Consider the following 17,775-nt stretch of genomic DNA (forward strand, 5'->3'; position numbering starts at 1 on the left):
TCCGCTTCTCGGCTAGGGAGCGCCGACGCAGCTGCTCGTACTTCGAGCCGCCATTGCCCACGGGCCCTCCTACGGCTCCCGGCCGGGCTCGCTGCTGCTGCTGCGGCGCCTACACCCAGAGGGTCCGGCTATTGCGCGGCTGTGGCGCGCGGGGCTTCCGCTTCTCCACTTAAGGCAACCGCCGCCGGCTCGCTTCCTCCTGCTCCTCGCCAACAAAACCCCAGGAAAAGTCTCCGCGGACAGCCCCGTGGTTCGCTCGAGGCTAGTTTCCTTCACCTCCGCCGCTTCCCTCGTTAACTCCTCCTGGTCGGTCGGTCTCTCTCTCCCCTCTTGCTTGCCACCTCCTCCCGGTCTTCCGCTCACGCAGGCGCTTTCTCCGCTTCTCCCGTCGCTGCTCTTCTTAAGCAGCAACAGCCGCTTCCCTACGCGCGCCAGTGCGCGGGGTCCTGCGTGGAGTTTGCAAAGTGCCGCCGCTCCCTGACTGGGCGTCGCGCGGCTTCGCGGGCTCTGGGGAGGAGCAGGTCTTGGCGAGCGGCTCCTCGCAGCGCCCCGCTGCCTCCTGCTGACTAACTGATTGAGCCGCTGCCGCCGCGGCGTCCTCCTCCCCGGGCCACCGAGTCAGTCAGAGCGCGTCTCTCCCTCTCTCTTTCCCCTTCTCTCTCCCACACACAAACACATACACGCCCCGGAACGGCTGAGAAGCAGGCTCCAGAGGGGCAGGGAGGAGGAGGAGGAGGAGGGACGGCTGGTGATAGCTGCAGGACGGGCTGCGACAGCGGGGGCCTGTGCGCCTGGGAGGGGTGGAGATATCCCCCGGGGGAGCTGCGCCCTCGGGGGGAAGCGAGCGAGCCGGCGGCGGGTCGCCTCAGAGCTGCTCCTGTTTTGGCGGGAACGCGCGAGGAGCCCCGTGGAGCGGCACCTTCGCGGGCGGGCAGGTGGTCCGGGGAGAGGGCAGCGCCCCGCTCCTCCCCCACCTCGCGCCCCCTTCCGAACTGGGCGGCATCTCTGCGAAACTGACGGGCAGCCCAGCGAGGCAGAAGCCCCTCAGGTAAGCGGGGTGGCGGGAGGTTACTGCGCGCGCCCGCGTGTGCAGAAAGCGAAGTGTGTTTGGGATACGAGGGGCGAGTTCTTTCCCTTCCTTAAAAAAATGTTTTAGTCTCCGTCTTGCTCGGAGCCCCCACCGACCACAAATCCCAGTAGCGACGGGAGTTTGGTTTTTGTGCTCTCCCGCCCGCCGGGTCAACCACGCCTGCAGGCAGCTTGCCGACCACCATGCTCCTGTTTCCCCTCTCTCTCAATTTCTCCTCCTCTTTGGTAGCGCTGAACTTGCCCTGCTGCTGCTGCTCCTGCTGCTCCCGGATTTCATAAGAGAATATTGAATTTCTGAGGAAAGGAGGGAGGGGTGCGATGGCATGAGGGAGAAGCCGATTGCTAATGCCTCAGCGGGCGGGCGGCCGGGCGCGCGCTCTTCTCCCCCTCCTTCCCCCTGGGAGGAGAGAGAGAGAGAGAGAGAGAAGCGGGGATGTTATGGAGAGCGATGGGCTGACAGAAGGCTGCTGCTGCCAAGAGCCGAGGCTGTTTTGAAAACATCGCCACCCGGCGCTCCAGGCGGCGGCTCTCTAGCCATATGCCTGGAGTGACGCTTCCTCTGGTTGGCAACTGCTGGCGAGTAAAGCAGCAACCTGCCTCGCCTCGGAGTGGGAATACTCCCCTCCACGCACAAGCACCGACACTCGCACCCTCCTAGTGGGAACGCTGCATCCTCAGCCGAGGCTGCATCAGGTTGGAGGGAGAGGGAGAGAGGAGCTGATGTGGGGAGTCTTTTGGCAGCGGCCCAACGCTCTGACTGAAGAGGTTATCGAAAACAAGCTAGCTTGGGGAGTTGAAAAATAGAGTGAGGGAGTATGTTAGCCAAAGGGAGCTGACAGGCAGGAAGTGCGACCCCTTGATTGTTTTCTTCGTTCCTTTCCTCTTCCTAATCACCTCCCCCCCCCCACCCTTCTCTTCTTCACAATCACTTCCCCTAAGTTTCTTAATTTTTAATGATACTCAAATGCCGCAGTAGCTTTTGCCGCTTCGCTAATTTCACTGCCCCCTCTTCTGCAAAGTCAGCTCCTCTGGAACCTGGGCTGCAATTCTTGCTAACACTTGACAGAATAGGCAGCTTGACTGAAGAGAGTGATTCAGCACCGGAGGTGACCTGAGGGCAGCTGATAGCAGAGCGAGGAGGTAAGGACTTCCTCCACCATCCCCACAACATTCACACACCTCCAGAACACTCCTTCCACCGCAGGCCCATTGACTTTCATCTGGTTGCTCTGGCGCAAATGGGCTGTGAATAGCTGCCTTCAAAATTATCTTTAGAAAAATATATAATCTGTGAATGTCTCCTGAAAGTATATCTAGCATTTCAAATTGCCTTTTTCACTTCACTGTTGTATAAAAGGAAACTAAGCTAAAAAACAACAACAAATGGACTCCAGTATTGAGCTATATAATTTTTCTGTAATCCTAGTTTTAACTCCCAAAGGTTATCAACACATTTTAACATGAACATGGGTTTCTTAACCAAAGCATGCTGTAAACAGAACTATGAAATCTGCTGTATCTGTCCTCCTATGGGATATATGTAGCCTCCTACTTAACAGGGTGAAAGCCAAAAGGATAAATATGCTGCCTAAAATTATTCACTGGGTGACGTCAAGATTTTGATAGAAAATATCTAATCCCAACATATTTCATGTCCTGTGCTCTTCAGTGGACATTTGCAATAAATAAAGGATGAAAGTTTTGCTTCTTCAGTCCTTAGGTTTTGTTGAAACAGCCTTATCAGGTGTGCATAATTGGGTTTGACTTTTCTGACTTATCTGAAATAATTACTGACCTTGTATTCTAGCTGGGCAAGTATCCTTCCAACACTTACAGTGTGAATCTGGGCATGAGTTCAGTGGGGCTTACTCCTGTTGACAAGTTTTCATTAAAATGAGGCTTCATATTCTGAACATGCCTCATAACTGCATCAAAATCTTTCACTTTTTCTGATCTGAGACCCTCCTTTAACCAAACATGTTAAGATCCTCTCTTTTTTAGCATATAATTGTATGGTGGCAGTGCTGCTGTTTCAACCCACCTTAGGTCAGAATCTTACCAGGTACTGGGTCGCAGCCAACAAGAGGAAGACCAATGGTCTGCATCAAATACGTGAAATTTTATCCTGAGTTTCTGGTTGCAGAGTGAGGAAAGGAAATTGTCAAAACTGAGGTCAGAAGTAAAGGATATGCCAGAATATCTGTGTTAACAACAACTGTTTTTTGTGAATAACCCCACTGATGATAATGTTTATATTTTTCTACAATTCGTGTCCTGACCTTTCTGGAAAACACTTCATGCATCGAAAAAGCTTGTACCATAATCCATTTAGGTGTTAAAGTACCACAAGACTTCTTGTTCTACTCCCCCCCCCCTTTATCACCACTGGGATATTTACAATTTTATTTTTGCAGACTCCATGGAGTGAGTTTTACACGTTTGTATCCAGCAATGTTGGAGGGACGTGGGTGGCGCTGTGGGTAAAACCTCAGTGCCTAGGACTTGCCGATCACATGGTCGGCGGTTCGAATCCCCGCGGCGGGCTGAGCTCCCATCTTTCGGTCCCAGCTCCTGCCCACCTAGCAGTTCGAAAGCACCCCTAAGTGCAAGTAGATAAATAGGTACCGCTTTATAGCGGGAAGGTAAACGGCGTTTCCGTGTGCTGCGCTGGTGCAGGCTCGGCAGAGCAGTTTTGCCACCCTGGCCACGTGACCTGGAAGTGTCTCCCGACAGCGCTGGCCCCCGGCCTCTTGAGTGAGATGGGCGCACAACCCTAGAGTCGGACACGACTGGCCCATATGGGCAGGGGTACCTTTACCTTTACCTTATCCAGCAAAGTCATTCCATTAGCACAAGAAGCTTTGCTTGTGTGATGAGACTTCCTGTCTCTGCATGCCCTTGGCCCCCCCCCCATCTGCTCTGGAGTGTTGGAGTAACCCTCAGAGTAGATGTAGGGGCATGCAGGGAAAGGAAGGCTCATTTTGAAGACAGACATAAGAAGAGGTTGCTGGATCAGGCTAGTAGCTCATCTAGTCCAGCATCCTGTTCTCATAAGAACCAGCCAGATGCCCATGGAAAGCCCAACAGCAGAACCTTGCCCAATAGCAGCACTTTCTTTACTTGTCATCCCAGCATCTGTCATAAAGAGGCATGCTGCCTCTGACAATAGAGGATATAGCCATTGCAGCTAGTGTGCAGAAGTCCTTGCACTAATGGGATGACTTTGTTGGATACTACCCTTAGTTTATATGCTTCTACAATTTTGTACTTAGGTTACTCTAATGTGAAGTCGTCATTGATGGTGCTATATAAATTAGAATATTATATTTTTTAATGACAGTATTTTAATAGATCAGCTGGAATAAAAAGACTTAAATTCACTGATTTCAATGGGTGTACTATGGTAAATATTGGATGCCACCCTATTGTTTTTTGGAATGCTTCCCCAATAGGGGTTCAGCAGGCACATTTCCTTTCTTTAGAGGGGAAAAATAACCAAGTTATTTTTGCAGCTGTTCTGCCTGCTTTGGTCATGTGATGCTTACCAGCATAAGGAGAATATTTAAGTTAAGACTATTGGAATTTTTTAGATTTCCTTTTTGACTTGAATTATTTTAGTTTGTTTTTATTATAAACTGGCTTGGGAGGTCTTGTGGTTAAAAGGTTTCCTATAAAGATAGGAAATCAATATTGATGGGGCAATGTCTTTTAGAGTTGCTGCCTCTCTCTCTTTCTTTTTGGTAAGTATTCTGTGCCTTTAACTATCTTGCTTAATCACAAGAAACATTTTCTTTTCCCAGGAACTGAGTCCTTATTTGCAGATTCAAACCAAACCCCTTTACTTTTCAAAGTCATGTTGTTTGTTTTCTTTTAGGAGCATCCAACACAGACCATAATAAACATCTCTCTTAGATATTTTCCATCTGCCTGTTAAGAACTTCCCCCACTTTCTACTCTCTGGGGATATCAGGAATAGCATCTACAGAGCAGAGTTCATTAACAGGTTAATTAGGTTAACTTGTCAGTCAAGGATAGCTACTTTCCCTTGGCTGGACAGAATCACCTCAAAACGCCTCTCTTAAGAAACAGGAAAAATAAAGCATTGTGTAAACTAGCTTAAAGGTTCTCTAAGAACAGCCTCTGGTTTGCTGGATGCTGCTGGGTTCCTGCCTGCAGTGTTTAGAGAGAAATCACAATTCTTCCCAGGAGCTTTAAACAGCCTATTCACTTCATTGCACCAGATGAATTAAGAAAGCTTGCCAACTAGGAGGGAGAAAGAGCATATTTATAGCATCAGTATCGCATTCAAGTTCTGTTCGCACAAAAGCCAATTGCAAGCTGAATGAAGATGCAGGGAATTGACTCTGGCCAGTTAGACAAACAGGAAATTTCAAATCAAACCTGATTAAATAAGAAATCTTAAAATGTTGTTTTTGATTACTTGCAGTAAGGCATACTTATGGCTGTAGCCTTGTCAATTCCCTGACAATGAGCAGAAGAGATTCATCCTTACATAAGGCAGTTCTCAGAAATCTAGGTCTTTTGGATTACTTAGAGTATGTTGTATCTCCCCCCCCCGATAACTTTGGGCATTTTTTTTAGTAATCTTTAGAATTCTTAGCCTTAACACTACTTTAGTAGCATGGGTGTAGCGAGGATTTATTTTAGGGGGAGGGCAGGCATTATGTTAGGGGGGGCAGAACCAAGTTATCTGCAACACAATGATCAGTTAGTTAAGTATTTTTATTTATTTACTTGATTTGGGTGGGGCAGCTGCATCCCATGGCTATACCCATGTATTAGATAAAGGTAAAGGGACCCCTGACCATTAGGTCCAATTGCGGACGATTCTGGGGTTGTGGTGCTCATCTCGCTTTATTGGCCGAGGGAGCCGGCGTACAGCTTCCGGGTCATGTGGCCAGCATGACTAAGCCGCTTCTGGCAAACCAGAACAGTGCATGGAAATGTCGTTTACCATCCCACTGGATATGGTATTTATCTACTTGCACTTTGACGTGCTTTTGAACTACTAGGTTGGCAGGAGCAGGGACCTAGTGATGGGAGCTCACTCCGTCGTGGGGATTCGAACTGCTGACCTACTGATCGGCAAGCCCTAGGCTCTGTGGTTTAACCCACAGCGCCACCCATGTCCCATGTATTAGTAGTTAAAGCTTTTAAGGAATGGAGGCTTTACCATGCAATACACAAAAAGGTGCAAAGCTCTTAACAGTTCACTTGATGGAACCGGTGGGCTGAGGGAAAAGTCGGAGAATCTCTTGTTCTTATTTAAAAATTGACCACTTTTCCTTGGGAAGGAACCATGTGCATTTTAATCTGATCTAGCCAGGCAATGATTATTTTCTCAAAGATTCATTGTTCTGTTTCCCTCAGCAGCCAACCTGATGCCTTGGGAAGCTGTTGGCCATGCCCCATTTGTCCTGAGTGTTTTATATTCATCTTCTTTCTCCCATAAGCTAAACATCTCTAGCTGCTTTGTTATTTCTTTGTAGGAAAGGCAGTTTAACTCACTCCCTAGTCCACTGACAGCACACTGCTGGTTGAAACCCAACTCCCATTAGCTCCAGCCAGCATGCTCAGTGGTCGGGGATGATGGTAGCTGTAGTGCCATAAATCATCTGGAGAGCCAGAGGCTGCCCACCTCTAAGTTAGAGAGAGCACAGCTCAGATAAAGTCAGGTAATCCAAAGTGGGTAAAGGTCTCAAGCTAGGTCTCAAGAAAGGCGAGTCTCAACATTTGGTATAACAAGCTCCCTTCCTTGGAAGGACATAATTTAATTGTGAAATGAGTCTGGCTACTTGGGTCCATTCTGTGAGTTAACAGGATGGTTAAGAGTGCCTGTGGGTTGTTGTTTTTTAAATCCAACTGTGGCAGAACCAGATGGGGCCAAGGACAATGTGGTGAAAATCTACTGAGGGTTGCCTTTTTCACTGTCACCAGTAGGTCCGCATCTCTACAGAGATGCCATATTTTTCATACCATTGTGATGCAATCATATATGCTCTTACTTGGGAGTGAGTCTTTCTGAATTTAAGGGAATTTACTTCTGAGTAGATATACATATTATTGAAACCTGCCCAGTGGAACGCCCTCCCATCAAAAGTCAAAGAAATAAACAACTATTTGACTTGTATAAAATTTCTGAAGACAGCCCTGCATAGAGAAGTTTTTAGTGTTTGATATTTTATTGTGTTTTTAATATTTTGTTAGGAGCCGCTCAAGAGTTGCTGGAGCAACCCAGTCAGTTGGGCAGCATAGAAATAATAAAATGATGATGATGATTGGGTTTACATGACAGAAGATACGTTGCACTATTATAATTTCCTTTGTTGTGTAACATAAGTTAATGTTCATATGTCAACAATCTAACACACTTTTATTAATTTTCGTAGATTCACCCCTTGTTTCTCTTTTCTATTTGTTAGGGGTGGGGTTGTCCTATTGCAAGACAGAAAGAAGGCATGAAAAGACCTCGATAAACATTATTTTCCAGAAGTAATATCAGTATCAACACATAGCATGGAAAACCATTTTGCTGCCGCTCTTTGAAGTATCCAAATAGTTAGCCATTGCTATGTGATGAGCTGCCTTGTACCATCAGGATTGACTCCTTCCTTTCTGGCCAATCTGCCTTCTAGTCATAATCTCTGAAAGCCATGACTAGAATTTCGTTCAAGAAGCTGTAGAATGGAGGGGCTAAATTGCAATTCCAGTTAATGGTACTTGAACCCATGTCAAAGGAAACCAATACTGTGCAGCTGAAATTGAATTCAGTGTCTTCTTATATCTCAAATGACTCTCTTCTGTCCAGTTTATAAGGCACGGCTAGAGGTTAAAGGGAAAAACTGGTTTTCAATTTGTGAGTGCCTCTATTTATTAAGAATTGGAAGAGGTAGAAAGCAAGTCCCCAGCTTGAAAGCATGATATATTTTGGGTCCCCTCCATTTTCTTCACATACAACAGTTTTCATCTTAAGGCGTAATTGTCTGCCACATAATTAAATATAGGCATTTTGAGCAAATGTGCTGCTCCTTCTTTGCTAATGTGTAGTTCTGTCAATAAACATTACTACAGTATTATATGGTCAGTAGTACTCTGGGTGTTTCTTTTCTGCCAGTTAATCTGTGCTTTGTCAAATACAGTGGTACCTCGGGTTACATACGCTTCAGGTCACAGACGCCACTAACCCAGAAATAGTACCTCGGGTTAAGAACTTTGCTTCAGGATGAGAACAGAAATTGTGCTCTGGCGGCGGGGCAGCAGCGGGTGGCCCCATTAGCTAAAGTGGTGCTTCAGGTTAAGAAAAGTTTCAGGTTGAGAACGGACCTCCGGAACGAATTAAGTATTTAACCCGAGGTACCACTGTAGCTACTCCACACACACACACACACACACACACACACACACACACTCTTTCATTTTTTACTTCAAGAAACTCTGCCATCATTTGCAATGTTGGGCTTCATGCTCTTAAATTTGATTTGCAGTACAATATGTTTTCCCACTGAAAGCGTGTGTTGGTCTGCATAGGTATTCTGAAATTCCTTTTTCTTTGTTCCCTTGTGTTGTTACAGTTTAAGAGGAAAGGAATTAATCTGTGCATAGAGCAGTTTCCTTCTACAGTTATGGTGATTACAGTGGCAATCTGAGAAGCCCTATCTATGCTATGGCTTATGATGATGCATTAGCTCCATTTACAGAAGTATTGTGTAGTAAGAATTAATATTCATTAATACTTTTAAGAAACAGAAGGGGTTTTGCAACACTTGGTCATACCTAATCCCAAATAAATTCATATCTTTTCAGAGGCAGTAATACATATTAACTTCGGTTCTCTTGTGTTCTTGTGTTGTGTGCTTCTTTTTTAAAGTACAAATGGAGGGTAAATGTTCATGACTGCCTTTGGAGGTAGAGCTGACTTCTGCTTCTTTGTGAGGAGATAGTTCTGAAAGTAGCAACATTGGGAAAAAGTCGATGGAGAGTTATGCTTCAAGCAGCAACTTGCTTTTTCATTTACCTTGTTCAGGGTGGTGGATCTGGGAAGACGGCCTAGCATTAAGTCCGAACTAGCTGCTTTGGTATAAAGTGAGACTTAAAATTGCTCCTTGTTAATCATGAAATATAATTGAAAGATTTGGGGCATTAAAAGTTTTGGTGGTGATAACTAGTATAAATTTGGTTGTGTCTCTAGGGGTAAAACTGAGTAAATTGTTTTTGTTATATTTATGCAGCTAATTTTTATTGATTGTGGAACAGTAAATTGTTTCATGGGTGGTTGTTGTTTTTTTTACTGAGCACTTTAAATTCTGTATGTTGACTTGGTTCCTTTGAAAATATTGTTAATAAATACCACAACTTTTTTGTTCAGATTAAGTCATAAAGGGTTGCAGAGTAACGATGAAGTAACAGTTGCACTAGGGCTCTTAATTGCATGATAGCCAGCAATAAAAAATATAATCTACATGTTTAATCATAGAGGGATGGATGGATGATAGACAGATAGATAAAAATGCTTCTCAGACAGGTTTATTTCTAAAAGTGCATTTGGTAAGAACTTAAGCCAAAGAGGAAAAGGGAGAGCCATGGCTCTTTATATGAAAACCATGTATGTAAACAGTGTACTACTCCTTAATCGAATTTAATCTATTGCCTTAGAGGAGTGAGGAGAAGATATTTTTGAATGTAATAAATCCAATGAAAATGCCCCCTCCTGGTGGCAGAAGTAAATTAAATCACCAAAGAATGTGTATTAAAGTAATCTGATGCAGTAGGCTTCTAGCATAATGCACAGGGATTTAACCATGTGACTCTATTAAGAGTAATAGTGCTGCTATTGGAAAATTTATTCCTCTGATTCTAGTTTTGTAACCACAAGCCCCAAACAACTCAGCATTTTATTCAGCTCACTTTCTGAATAACTCAGTTCTTTTCAGTTAAAAAGCATAACACAAGTGCTGGTGAAGAATTGGTTAGATGACTGCTCATGAACTAGGTTTAAATGTCCTTTCCATTTAAATGGTCATTATTCAAGGGCAAATGGGAACAAAATACATTTGATCCATTTATTGAAACCATTACGGTGCTCAGTCCCACCACTACGAAGTAAGAGGAAATATGCTTCACTTCCTGTTTTTTTAGGCTACATAATTGGTCCCACTGGAGTTCATTACCTAGCCTCACCAAAATAGGCTTGTTCAGATGAGAATTCCTTGGAGGTAAGGGTATTCTAACATAACATAGGATAATTCTCTCAAAGCCAGAGTTTGTATTTTTTCATGCTTGCACATGTAAACACAGAGGTTCCTTATCATTGAGCATGCTAAAGTGAATTGTATGATAAATAAGATTGTGAGCCTAATTCACACTTCTACTAATTTTATTGTATGAATTGTTGTGAAAAGAGCTACAATCAAAGTAGTGTTATGGGAAATGTGTCAAGAATGCCCTGTTCAGTTCTTACGGTGTCAGTTATAACATGCCGAGCTATGGCTCAGTGCCTGCTGCTAAGTTGTCCAGCATACTAATACTCCATGATGCATCAGGAAATATCCTACTATCAGACACTGCAATAAGTTCGGACTGTAACTGAACTGCTCTCTGAGCTCCTTAGCAAATCCTCCTTCCCCACCAACACATGCTGCTCACAGGTTTATCTCCTATTCCAGGAAAGTTCATGTATACATGAATTTGCCTGTCCAAAGCTGACATAGCTTCTGCAACCCTTATTCCCTCTGCGTATTTTTACTTCTTCCTTTCAGTATACCTCGTATCGCTCCGTCAGTGTGGAATGCTTGGCAGACACAAGTAGAAACTTCCATGTACAAAGCAGTGTTCCTCTGAATACCAAATTCTGTGGATGGCCTTCATGCCCTGATTGTCCAAAGATGTCTGACTGGCTAGTCTTGGGATAGCAATACTGAATTATGTGGGCCTTGGTTTGGCCCAACAAGTACTTCCTGGTGTTTTGAATTGTGCCCTTTAGTATTTGAAGTGGTTGGAGAAGCTGTTTGAAAAATTTCAGGCTCTGCCTGGACCTCCTCAAACCTGGAACTCCTGGGAAAGTTTACCAGTCATTATTTTACGTCACAGCTGGTGTGACTATCTGCTCTATTTCCTGAAAGTGTGGCACTAGAGGGCACTTTCAAGTGGTCTTAGCAGATACTCAAAGTTAGCCCTGACAGTAGGTTGGACTATAAAGAACCACAAATTAAACAGATGTTCTTAAAGTAGGTTTAAAATCATATCATCATTGTCAGAGCTGCCACCCAGTCCCAGCTCACATAGGACCAAATCCGCCAGCGTTCACTTTATAAGAGTCTTTATTAAGTTACAGGTTTCATTTCCGAACTGCAGCGTGCAGCTCTACACCTTCTGCCCTAGGTCGGCGAAGACCCGTCTGAGTCCCCGCCTCTTGCACACCAGCTTAATACCCTAGCCTTGCTCCACCTCCTTCGCCTCTCCCTACGTCTCTGGGTCCTTCTGCCCCCCTGGGCCTCCTCCCTTCTACTCTCCTCTGACGCTGACCCCCCTGATCCTTCTGCCTCCTTGCGGCGGGCTTTGGGACCTGGCTCACTCTCCGGGCTGCTTACTGCTCCAGCTTCCGCTGCATTTGAACTTGGCGCGCGCGCCCAACTCTCTACTTTCCTCTTAACCGTTGCCTCGCTCTCTGAGGAGGGCGTGACCACCCCTGACTCGTGCCCTCCCTCCTGCTGACAGCCTCCGGAACCCGATGCCTGGCTACCTTCCTCCCTGCTGCTCTCAGTCTTGAGCGTGGGTCCCGACTTCCAGCTGCTACTCTCTGAATCTCCTCTGTTCCCTTCCTCCTGGGGTGTCCCCCCGGATCCCCCCCTTGCTCTGCTCACTGGGGCTCCCTTTTGGGAGTCCTCTGACTCACTGCTTAGGCTTGGAGATCTCGGGTCGTCATCATCACTCATTTTCCCTTCGGATTCCTCCCCCTCGCTCTCTGCTTCCTCCCTTCTCTGCGTCTCTGCTCCTGGACCCCTGACATTCATCCCCCCCTCGAAGCCCCCCCTTCCCCCCTCCCCGCTTTCAGGTGTGGGTGCTGGGTGCTCCATCATCACGGGAGGGAATGCCGGATACAGTTCGCTCCCCGTGGTTGGCCGCCAACTGAAGACCTCCGAGTCTTCCTCCTCGCGGTCGCCGACGTTGACCTGTTCCGCTTCCATCTCTGTACCGCCGTGCTCGAACCCAAGGTCCTCCCCGAACACGTCCATGTCAGTCTCTGCGTCGGTCGCTCGACCTGGCATCTCCAGCCATTTCCGGCGCCATTGCTCCTCCGGTCGATCGTCCCACCAATACGAGGTGTCTGACGCTGAACCCGCCGGCGATCCTTCTGGGGAACGGGTGCTCAGTGCGGGTTCCCCGTCCGAGTCGAATCCATGGAACGTGCTGGAAGAAAGTGTGGGCGTGAACAGCCAGTCGTCGAAGAAGCTCGCTGGCATGGGTCTGTGTGGGAAAAGGGCATGAAACTCGTCCTTGAGCAGGGGTTCCTCCAAAGCGTAGTCTGGCACCCAGCTATTGGCGCTGGCCCGGGTGCCCTCTCTGGCTAGGAGGTATTCGACTCCCTCTTCCCCCCATCTGGAGTCCAAAATCTCCGTGACCTCGTTGATGGGGTCTTGCTGCGTCACCCCTCGCGTCTCCGTCCGCTCCCGGAACGGACTCGGTGCCGTCCCTGGCTCCTGGAATCTGTGAGGTGCCTTGTAGGGAGTGAGCACCGACCTGTGGAACACCGGATGCATTCTGGAACCCTCCGGCAGCACCAGTCGGAAGGCTACCGGGTTGATCTGTGCTTCGACTTGGTACGGACCAATTTGCTTGTGCCCCAACTTCTTCTTGGCTAGTGACCTGGTCGGCACTGCGTGGGCTGCCAACCAGACCCAGTCTCCCACTTGGATCTCTTCGCCAACCCGCCTGTGCTTGTCAGCTTGCACCTTGTAGGCGTGCTTAGCTAGCTCCAGCTGCCGTCTGAGTTGATCGTGTACCGCCTGCAACTCTGACGCGAACGCGTCCGCCGTCTGTGGTTCTCCGTCCCCCACTCTCTCCCGTCCCGGGAAGGTTCTGGGATTCCTCCCATTGTTGGCGAAGAACGGCGTCACCCCTGTGGACACGTGCTTCGTGTTGTTGTAAGCGAACTCGGCGAGCGGCAGGTAATCCACCCAGGTCGCAGGTTGTTGATTGGCATAGCATCTCAGGTACTGCTGCATGATGGCATTGACCCTCTCTGCTTGCCCGTTGGTCTGCGGGTGTCTTGCTGATGCCAGATCGACCTTGACATTTAGAAAACTCATCAGCTTCTGCCAGAAATTCGAGACGAACTGGCGCCCGCGGTCGGACAGGATAGACCGCGGCAGACCATGCACTTTGAACACGTGATCTATGAACAGCTTGGCGGTTTGTTCCGCCGTGGCCACCTTCGCACACGGAATGAAATGTGCCATCTTGGTGAACAAGTCCACCACCACTAGTACAGCTGTCTTGCCTCTCGAGCTGGGTAGATCCGTAACAAAGTCCAGGGCCACCCTCTCCCACGGTTCAAACGGCGTTTGCAGCGGTTCCAGCAGTCCCGCCGGTGGTTTGTGCACCGGTTTGGCCCTCTGGCAGGTGTCGCACCTCGCAACGTAGTCCGCGACTTCCCCTCTCAGTCTGGGCCACCAAAAGTCCCTTGCGACTAATTCCACCGTTTTTTCCGTGCCAAAGTGCCCGGCCGTGGGTGCGTCGTGCAGCTGCTGCAGTACCCTGGCGCGAAGTTCGTCTCCCGGCACGTAGATGGCCCCTTTACGTAAGAGCAAGCCGTCTCGTATCTGGAACTCGTCGCCCTTCGCCGTGCCCTTGTGCACCTCTGCCATCTTCGCCTCTCCCTACGTCTCTGGGTCCTTCTGCCCCCCTGGGCCTCCTCCCTTCTACTCTCCTCTGACGCTGACCCCCCTGATCCTTCTGCCTCCTTGCGGCGGGCTTTGGGACCTGGCTCACTCTCCGGGCTGCTTACTGCTCCAGCTTCCGCTGCATTTGAACTTGGCGCGCGCGCCCAACTCTCTACTTTCCTCTTAACCGTTGCCTCGCTCTCTGAGGAGGGCGTGACCACCCCTGACTCGTGCCCTCCCTCCTGCTGACAGCCTCCGGAACCCGATGCCTGGCTACCTTCCTCCCTGCTGCTCTCAGTCTTGAGCGTGGGTCCCGACTTCCAGCTGCTACTCTCTGAATCTCCTCTGTTCCCTTCCTCCTGGGGTGTCCCCCCGGATCCCCCCCTTGCTCTGCTCACTGGGGCTCCCTTTTGGGAGTCCTCTGACTCACTGCTTAGGCTTGGAGATCTCGGGTCGTCATCATCACTCATTTTCCCTTCGGATTCCTCCCCCTCGCTCTCTGCTTCCTCCCTTCTCTGCGTCTCTGCTCCTGGACCCCTGACAATCATTATTAAAGAATTGTGTGCCATATTTCTTCAGCTTGTGTGTGCAAATGTATTTCTATTCTCTGCCATTTTGATAACTATTGCCCTGAATCCACAGATCTGTTCCCATTGACATTCTCTGACCATCTGCAGTTCAGATGTTGAGTAAAAAGTGCTGTTGTAGTCCCCCCTCCTCTCACAGATTTATTTACTCGTAGCTATTGTGCTACATAAGGGAGAGTCACAAGGCCCCGTGTGGATTTTTCCAATGTAATTTTGTGCTGATTAACTACTGTAACAGTACAGCTTGTGTCTTGATTCAATTTTTCCTTAACTGCATCTGAAATTAATGCCCAGTGATTAATATTTTACTGACTTTCTAAAAAGATGGTCAAAAGGTTCCTGTGATGGTATTTTGGTGAATTCTTCTTTCGATATACAGTATGTATAAGGCAGCCTTGGGAAAGGGGGTGGGGAAGTAAAACTCTGCTATCTGAAGTGAATGCCCAAGCTGTATCTCAGAATAATACAGCCCATGGAAACCATCATGTTGCGTTGGTTAACCTGTGGCCATTTGTGTTAGGCACCACCTGATTAAGATGATTGGAGAGCCAGGAGCAACAACATAGCTCCCTTTTCCTAAAATGGTGGGCAGCAGCTCATAAGACTTGCTAGTTTTCCAGCTGCAGTTTTTCCACAAGTTCCCCACAGGTTTTCCTGTTCTACCATAAGAAAAGTGGAGTGTACTACAGTAGTTTACAGTAGTAGTTTAAAGAAGGAATGAAAGTGAGAGCAGCCATTGTTGAAGCTGCTCTCCATGCTTGATCACTGTTGGCAGGAGTAAGTGAAGAGGATTCAGTGAGTAAGATTTAACACTTTCTTCTCTCAAAGCTGTATAGACTATGGGAGTGAAAAGCTTAGGATTCCAACCACAAGGAAATAGACCTGGAGCAATTGCTCCTGTTGGCACCATGTATATTCCATACTCATTTCCATAGGATAAAACTATGATTCCGTATCTGTACCACCTTAGAAAACTAATACAGGAGATTGTGAGCTAAATGCAACTCATCAGAAGGTTGTGCTGTGGTTTTCATTCTGAAGATTGATATTGAATTGTTATGAGCTTGTGCCTGGTGGGGGGGGGGGCTGAATTAGTTATAATTTAGTAAAAGTTAGAAATAATCAAAGTTTGGTTAAACTTTGCCAAACACAGAAACTTGGTAATGCTAAGGAGCCAAGACAGCTGGGTAGAGCTACCTGGATGGGCCATAAGCAGGGAACAAAAGCTAATGATAACCCATCAAGGAAACCGCCAAGAGGGCAAGACTACCTGACAAAGAGGAGTGGGAGCCCTTCTTTCCTGGGTCTTAGTGGGCAGAGACAAAGGCCAGGTTTAGTGTTTCAGCTTGAATGACATAGTCTGGGGGTGGTGGTGGAATCCTTGGAGCTGGTTAGCAATGAAAAGGAGAAGGGTGGCAGAACTCCAAGTGAGCTAGGGATGGCAGGTTGAACAAAGAGACACAGAGGGTGGCTTTTTGCTTTCCTTGGAATCCAGTGCTGCCCTTATGAGGGAAGGCAGACCCACATAGGATGTGAATGCTCTGCAGTCCAGTCCCCCCACCATCTTGGTGCAAGTTGTATACATGTGTAAATAAAACCATATATCATAAAGACACCACAGTCTTTGCTGTGCCTTATTCCCAAAAGGAAACACATACCCTAGGTTAGTGTATGGGAACCCTGGAATCTCACACTGCTGGTGGAGATTGGGGTGGCATGTAGCAGTATCAAACATAAAAGTGATTTACTAAGCTCTGGCTATGAGAAGGCCATGCTAGATGAAATCGCCGTCTACTGTGCCAGTACCACCGAGGCATGAGATCATGCCATACTCTTCAATAGAGCCCAACAATTGCCTTTTATACAAATCTGTGAATCACCCTATTGTACGCCCACCACAATCTCCATATGCAGAATACACACAGTTGGGGTGCATAGGGATAAAGTCAAGGCAGGAGAATACTTTTCTCCTGTGATTCATTCATGCTGCAATTGTGTCAGCACGTATTGTCAAGCAAAAAGGACACATGGCATCAATGTGACAGTGTTGCCACGGAGGAGGTTTTTTGACTAACAGAGAAGTGTGTTGGCATTGCTAGGCACATGGCTCATTTAAATCCATTTTGATTTGGCACTTCTGAGTTAGTTAAATGGTTCAACTAGTTGGAAGGCACAGAGGCAGGCAAATACAGGCATTCTAAAAAGCAATATTCATGGTGCCAGTGTGCAGTCATAAAACTTGTTTCTTTAATTTGGTTTCCTTATGCTGCAGAACATTACAAGTTCCTGCTTATGTCTTCATGTTGTAGATTGCTATGCCAGGGGAAAGGATGGTGACAGTAGAGAGTCAGTGTGGTAAAGTAGATTGGTTTTTGGTTTAGGGTCACATCCACACCATACATTTGAAGTTCATGGATTCCTCCAAAGAATCCTAGAACTGGGAAGACCTGCATCCAAATCCCGACACAGACCAGCCTCACTAGGTGACCTTGAGCTCACTGGAGAGAAAGATGGAATACAAATGGCATTCCAAAAATGGAATACAAAAGAAAATTAAGGCAGGGATGTTCAGTTAGAGCCATTTATCTGGCTGATCTAGTGGCTGCTGTTGCAAGTAGGGTGCTGGACTATACGGCCTTTTGTTCAGATGCAACAGGGCTCTTTTTATGTCCTTACCACATGCAGCAAGACGAGCATGTGGAGACTCTCAGACATAGCATTTGCTTAACGGACGGTAAGCTTTCAAGGACAGCTCTAGTGCAAAATGTTTTGAAAAGCACAGCCCTATGGAATAGGTTATATCTGCAAAATGAGGAAGACTAGGTGAAGATCTATTTCACCTGGCTGCCCTTCCTTCAGCACAAATGAGCATGGTGAAGCATGTCCATATGCAGTTGGGAGACAGATGACCCAAGCTGGGCTTGGAAGGGTGCACTGTTGCAATGGTGTGGGCTCTATCCTGCATCAGAAGCAGTATTGGCAGACAAGTGGGAATGCAAAATAAAATGGAAATTGGTTGTAATTCTACATGTACAGATATGTGCCAAAATACATTGAAATTGTTCGAATTATGCTGAAGTTGTCCATGGTGTTAGGTGCTATCTAGTGTTAGTGTGACACTTTTCCAGGGCAGTTGTGCCTTAATGTCTGAATTCAAGCCTGTTGCCACCAAAAAGAGAGAGAAAGGCATGTGTTTAAAA

The 17,775-nt window shown here is 47.2% G+C and overlaps 1 long non-coding RNA gene across 3 annotated transcripts in view; it reads left to right on the top strand.

Moving 5' to 3' along the window:
- Window positions 1-570: 570 nt before the first annotated feature.
- LOC309526071 overlaps window positions 571-17,775 on the top strand; it is a 69,282-nt gene continuing 52,077 nt past the window's right edge. The window contains exons 1-2 of one of the 3 annotated variants that reach the window (XR_014216627.1): window positions 571-1,048; window positions 2,109-2,229. This is a non-coding gene — a long non-coding RNA (uncharacterized lncRNA). Of the gene's footprint in view, window positions 1,049-1,479; window positions 2,230-17,775 lie in introns of those variants that run through there. The other 2 variants (XR_014216628.1, XR_014216629.1) reach the window with 2 other exon arrangements.

Source organism: Podarcis vaucheri, assembly GCF_965113315.1.
Source record: "Podarcis vaucheri genome assembly, chromosome: 2".
Taxonomy (NCBI): domain Eukaryota; kingdom Metazoa; phylum Chordata; class Lepidosauria; order Squamata; family Lacertidae; genus Podarcis; species Podarcis vaucheri.